Here is a 7,503-nt window from a genome sequence, read left to right on the forward strand (position 1 = left end):
ATGCTTGACTATTTTTATTCGGTACATACAGCAAACAATTTATGTTTGTAAACCTGCATTTTCCCAAGGCAAGGGAGTTCACTGACTATAAAAGTCAAGTTTCGACATCCGGTTCATGAACAACATGGCGACTGATTCCAGTTGATTGTGGGATTTGCAGAGTATGTGTAAGGTCACCTAGGTGTAGATAGTTATTTTGCAAATATATATATTATCAAATCAAGTTGATGAAGTGATTTGTTGCACTTCGCGAGGTAAGATCCGTTTTTCTATTATAAAGATCTTGATTATCGATCAGGCGCTCAAATTTGTTTGAAGCAAGTCTAAGTGATATGAGAGATGGAATCTGATATTGGACGGACTTGGAAGGGACATAACTCGTTGTAGGCCCTGGTGATGCTGCGATCGTGCCTCGGAATTTCCGCCTGGTTCGGTAAGGGTGGACACTCAACTTTCAATCAGTTAACTTCCTTGTCTCACCAGATGATGAACCTAAAACTATTTCTGGAAACATGTTCAGTCCGCAGTCATGTGCTTGATACTAGTGCTATTTGAGAAGAATTGATCGTCTCTAATTAAAGTTCGTTGTTGTGATTGTTCACCATTTTGTTGTTTAACAGATTTATATGTTTTATAAATATATATATATATATATATGTGTGTGTTCATTCAAAAGATAACCAAATGTGTTGACATACGTTTACATTTTGCCACAAAGTATGTTTGTGAAAACAATATGTTGCAATCCGTCTGTGAAGTGCTGAGCTTGAAAGCTTACAATGTTCGTGATTTATTTGTGAAATAAAATACAATTCCTAACAATGACTTGCAAATGTATTGTGAATTTAGTTATCTTCCAACTGTGATCCTTGCATTTGCACAGTCGATTAAGACACCCAATTCTATGTACACAGTTGCATCCCTTAGTGGTGCAAGAAAGCTATAATCGTTGGTTCGAATCCAAATCCAACCATGCCCATGCTCCTGTCTTTTCCCAAAATGGTAAACGTCTAAGACTAGTATCACTTAAGGCTTTCCTCTTAAGGTAAGCGTTAAAAGATGGTACTTGTTGTTACCCTGTCTGGCGCTCAGCATTAAGGGACTAAAACAAGCACTGTTCGTCTCGGAGTCAATACATGTTAAACTGTGGCATGGTATCTCAGTGGGCTAGCACTATGCATCGGCATCAGTCCGGACTAGTACAAGCAGCCACGCTCGCACGCATACAGATGCCCGCACTCTAAGCTAAGCTATATAAGTGCAATAATCTTGGATGAGACGTTTACCCCATTTCACCTCACCTCACCTTAAGTTAAGCTTACACGCCTTGATATACCTAAAATACTTTTGAAAGTGATACCAACCCACTACACTGGCTGTAAGGCACCCGTAGGTAGAGACCCGTGAAGATTCCGGGGTAGAATAGGTCTTCGGCAACCAATGCTTGCCGTAAAAGGTGACTATGCTTGTCGTAAAAGGCGACTATCGGGATCGGGTGGTCAGGCTCGATGACTTGGTTGATGCATGTCATCGAGACCAATTGGGTGGATCGATGCTCATGATATCAATCACTGGATTGTCTGCTAGTCTTGTTGGTGTTGCTCATCAGTATGTGCAGTGATCGTCTTACCCTTCATTTGTGGCTTCTAAGGTGGCAAATCAGCATTGCTTGAAGCGTTCATAAAATATCCAACTCACTTCATTCCAGGATCAAAGGAGGCCTTTTAACATCATCCATACATTTCCGTTTGGGGAAAGTTTATCATGTATAAGGAAGGTCACAACTGTATACTTTTTGTGGGTAGGGGTGGGGACTTCTTTTTTTTTTAATTTGAAACAGGATATTTTTCTCCAATGCTTGACTATTTTTATTCAGTACATTCAGCAAACAATTAAATTTTCCCGAGGCAAGGGAGTTTACTTACTATAAAAGTCAAGTTTCGACATCCGGTTCATGAGCAACATGGCGACTGATTCCGGTTGATTGTGGGATTTGCAGAGCATGTGTAAGGTCACCTAGGTGTAGATAGTTATTTTGCAAATATATATATTATCAAATCAAGTTGATGAAGTTATTTGTTGCACTTCGCGAGGTAACATCCGTTTTTCTATTATAAAGATCTTGATTATCGATCAGGCGCTCAAATTTGTTTGAAGCAAGTCCAAGAGATATGAGAGATGGAATCTGATATTGGACGGACTTGGAAGGGACATAACTCGTAGTAGCCCCTGGTGATGCTGCGATCGCGCCTCGGAATTTCCGCCTGGTTCGGCAAGGGTGGACACTCGACTTTCAATCAGTTAACTTCCTTGTCTCACCCAGATGATGAACCTAAAACTATTTCTGGAAACATGTTCAGTCCGCAGTCATGTGCTTGATACTAGTGCTATTTGAGAAGAATTGATCGTCTCTAATTAAAGTTGGTTGTTGTGATTGTTCACTATTTTGTTGTTTAACAGATTTATATGTTTTATATATATATATATATGTGTGTGTGTTCATTCAAAAGATAACCAAATTTGTTGACATAAGTTTACATTTTGCCACAAAGTATGTTTGTGAAAACAATATGTTGCAATCCGTCTGTGAAGTGCTGAGCTTGAAAGCTTACAATGTTCGTGATTTATTTGTGAAATAAAATACAATTCCTAACGATGACTTGCAAATGTATTGTGAATTTAGTTATCTTCCAACTGTGATCCTTGCGTTTGCACAGTCGATTAAGACACCCAATTCTATGTACACAGTTGCATCCCTTAGTGGGTGCAAGAAAGCTATGATCGTTGGTTTGAATCCAAATCCAACCATGCCCATGCTCCTGTCTTTTCCCAAAATGGTAAACGTCTAAGACTAGTATCACTTAAGGCTTTCCTCTTAAGTTAAGCGTTAAAAGATGGTACTTGTTGTTACCCTGTCTGGCGCTCGGCTTTAAGGGACTAAAACAAGAGCTGTTCGTCTCGGAGTCAGTATACATGTTAAACTGTGGCATGGTATCTCAGTGGGCTAGCACTATACATCAGTCCGGACTAGTACAAGCAGCCACGCTCGCAAGCATACAGACGCCCGCACTCTAAGCTAAGCTATATAAGTGCAATAATCTTGGATGAGACGTTTACCCCATTTCACCTCACTTCACCTTAAGTTAAGCTTACACGCACTGATATACCTAAAATACTTTTGAAAGTGATACCAACCCACTACACTGGCTGTAAGGCACCCGTAGGTAGAGACCCGTGAATATTCCGGTGTAGAATAGGTCTTCGGCAACCAATGCTTGCCGTAAAAGGTGACTATGCTTGTCGTAAAAGGAGACTATATCGATGCTCATGATATCAATCACTGGGTTGTCTGGTCCAGTCTCGATTATTTACAGACCGCCGTCACATAGCTGGAATATTGCTGAGTGCGGCGTTAAACAACAAATCAACCAACCAACCAACCGTAGGTAGAATTGGTCCCTAGCAACATATGCTCGTCGTAAGAGGCGTCAAAAAAGGTTCGGGTGGTCAGGTTCGGTTACATGGTTGATGGCGCGTCAACGGTGCCCCGACGGCATTGATCTAGGCTCTTCACATCACTGGATTGTCTGGTCCAGACAAGATTATCTACAAGCCGCCGTCATATAGCTGGAATATTTCTGAGTGCAGCGTAAAGCAACAAACACACACGTACACCACACACACACACACACACACACACACACACACACATACACACACACAGACGCACACACACACATAGACGTACACCACACACACGCAGACGCGCACACACACACATACAGACGCACGCGCACACACACACAGACGCACGCTCACAAGCAGACGCGCACACACAGACGCACGCACACACACACAGACGCACGCACGCACACACACACAGTCACAGCTACACACACACGCAGACGTACACCACACACACGCAGACGCGCACACACATACACACACACAGACGCACGCACACACACACATACACACAGACGCACGCACACACACAAACGTACACCACACACGCAGACGCGCACACGCACACACACACAGTCACAGCTACACACACACGCAGATGCGCACACACGCACACACACACACACACACACAGCTACACGCAGACGCGCACACACAGACGCGCACACACACACGCACGCACTCTTGGCGTCCAAATTCGATGATGTGAGTTGGCATCTCAGATTCACTCGAACTATGATTGTCGGAATGTCGGCACCATACCCACCATCTTAGGGAACCTGAAGCGCTCGGGCGTCATACACTGAAGGTCTGCTGGTGCTCGACCGACATTGTGCCCATCCAATACACATTTCACATATAGCGTTTCTCTGCAAGTGAGTGAATTCAATGATGTTCAAGTCAATATTCCATATAAATCAGGAGTTAGGTCCTTTTACTTGGCTCACCGCGCGTCATCGTACCCTAGCTTGGGACGTTGCTCACAATATCAATCACTGGTTTGTCCGTTCCATACTTGATTATTAACAGACCGTCTGTATGTAGCTGGACATATAAAAGTGTTAAAAGGCAAGTTCACACGAAAATGAACCTATTTTTCTTGTACTTTTTCAACATGAAAAGTATTTGCCTGGTAGTTTCATAGCCAAAACAATACAAATATCACAAGTAACTAATTTATTTTATTCATTAAATCGGTTCATATATTTTACATTTACCGAGAGCTCTATTTCCATAATAAACACACCATAGCTTATGTCCCTTGCAATATGACGTCACTGGTGTCAACTGATAAATACAACGCTGAGCACAATTACCCTAAAATTATTTCGTTTTCCAAAATCGCGACTGGGGGCACGGGTGGCCCAGTCGTCTGAGGCGCCGCGATTCGCTGTGCAGAGTTGCGTCCCTTGGGCACGCCAGAAACCTATGATTGTGGGTTTAAATCCCGGTTCGCCCAGATTATGTTTCTAGGTTTGTCAGCACCATACCCGTTCTCGTGGATTTCACCGAAGTGGTAAACGTCTGAAACCTGCGTCACTTCGGGCTTTCCTCCCACATTAAGCTGACACGCCGCGATATAACTGGAATACTGTTAAAAGCGGCGTTAAACCGAACTCACTCACTCACTCACTCAAATCGCGACTTAGAACAACAGTGCATGGATAACGTACTGTGAGATTCGCGATGATGGTTGAAAAGGGTCCGTTGTATGAATTGCACTTGTTCGTTCATTTGTGTTGCGCGTTTTACTCTTGCCGTGTTGCTGTATTTTTAATCATATCAGTAGAAAGATCAATTTCGGAGTTCATCAACAAGCACCTAGCGACTTTCAGAAGGAAACATCCTTGTACCCAACTTAAGAAAAAATGGAATAACTTACGTGTCCCACATCGCGAATAAGGATTTCGGAAATACGTCGACATCTTGTCTTTACACGGGATCGAGCGCATCGATGATTGATCTCTGGTTGTCAGTCTGTGCAGCTGATTGTGTGTCAACGGCGTGGGTGGTTGTGAATGCTACCATCCACAGCTGTGTTTGTTTGTTTGTTTGCACTTAGCATTATTCCAGCTATATCACTTCGACCTGTAAATAATTGTGCCTGGACCAGACAATACAGTGATTTACATCATGAGCATCGATCCACGCAATTGGGATATGATGACATCCATCAACCAAGTCAGCGAGCCTGACCACCCGATCCCGTGAGTCGCCTCTTACGACAAGCATAGTCGCCTTTTACAGCAAGCATGGGTTGCCTTAAAGAGTAGTTCTAACCCGGATCTTCGCTTGAATCAACGCATGCGCCTGTCAAGACTCGATCATGCATAGCCGCCGTGATAATGCTGGGATATTGCTGGCTCGCGCACTCGTATATTTTATCAAACTTAAGATATCCAGATAGCAAACAGAAGGTCAAGAATAACGTTTAATATACCTTTCTTTGATGTCCTGTAACACAATACGTACTGCTTTTCTTGTTTATTGCTGCTTATTGAGAATACACTGTCATATATAACATGCACATACACTGACACGACATAACCATCCTTTCTGACGTTAAAATAGGATAAGTGTGTGAACATTTGTGGATACGATCGGGCAATTCGAAAATAATTTGTCATTAACCGTGTTTTAGCCGCCATTTAGAAACAATTATCTTTGTCTATAATTTGACGCATTTTATTCGGGGTTGCCATGTTTATTACTTATTGTAAACCTATAGAAAGTGTATTCTGTGTTGTGATTGGCTAATTTGGGTCACATGACCAAATGTCAAAGGGTGAAAATATGACTTGCATTCCCTGAAGCAAGCGACCGAATCACTGTGTAGGAATACATAATTACTCAGCATTTTTTGCATACTAATTAACATGGACGCCATGGCTCAGCTGACTCAGGAAATTAATTTCTCGCTGCCTTCAGCAGAAGAAATATTTGCAGAAATATTTCTGATTCGATTTTCTCTATTCTTGGGAATTAATGGGATTTTAAAATTGTAATTAAAAACAATTATAATGAAATTATTACCAAAATCACAGAACGTCCGATGTAGACGCCTCACAACCGAGTAAGTACAAGGTGTAAAAGAGTGCACATGTTTTTTTCTAAATAAAACAATAGGTTTACAATATCGATAAATACTATGTGTGTGTCTATTTCCGGGATTTTATCAAGTATTTGCATCTTGGAAATTTTCATTCGAGCCCCTCAAGCTAACGCTTTCGGGCCTCGAGATGAATTTCCAAGATGCAAATACTCGATAAAATCCCGGAAATAGACACACACGTAGTATTTAGCTTCTAATTATACTTTTCAACTACATATCAACGACATCCTCGATTGTGCAGGGTATTATATTTCCATTTTGTTTCATTTAAATGCCCTGGACCCAGTAGTTTCGCATAGGTTTGGGTGCGGTTCAAATCAAATTACACTTTTCTGGAAACAGCAACACCCACACAAACACCACTGCTCAAAATAAACGTTCCCTCGAAATGTCGCGTCCCAATCGCAGTCGAGGGGACGTTACTTTTGAATAGTAGTGTAGATCGTAACTGGGGAATCGTCGTGCTCCAAAACAATCCTGTCATCATCACAACCCTCCTCAATTCTACCTGACCGCTTGTTATGATGTCTAAATTCTACCTGACCGTTTGTTATGATGTCTAAATTCTACCTGACCGTTTGTTATGATGTCTAAATTCTACCTGACCGTTTGTTATTATGTCTAAATTCTACCTGACCGCTTGTTATGATGTCTTAATTCTACCTGACCGCTTGTTATGTCTAAATTCTACCTGACCGCTTGTTATGATGTCTAAATTCTACTTGACCGTTTGTTATGATGTCTTAATTCTACCTGACCGTTTGTTATGATGTCTAAATTCTACCTGACCGTTTGTTATGATGTCTTAATTCTACCTGACCGCTTGTTATGTCTAAATTCTACCTGACCGCTTGTTATGATGTCTAAATTCTACTTGACCGTTTGTTATGATGTCTAAATTCTACCTGACCGTTTGTTATGATGTC

The sequence above is a fragment of the Haliotis rufescens genome, unplaced genomic scaffold (assembly GCF_023055435.1).
Source record: "Haliotis rufescens isolate VD_foot unplaced genomic scaffold, xgHalRufe1.0.p SCAF_25, whole genome shotgun sequence".
NCBI lineage: Eukaryota > Metazoa > Mollusca > Gastropoda > Lepetellida > Haliotidae > Haliotis > Haliotis rufescens.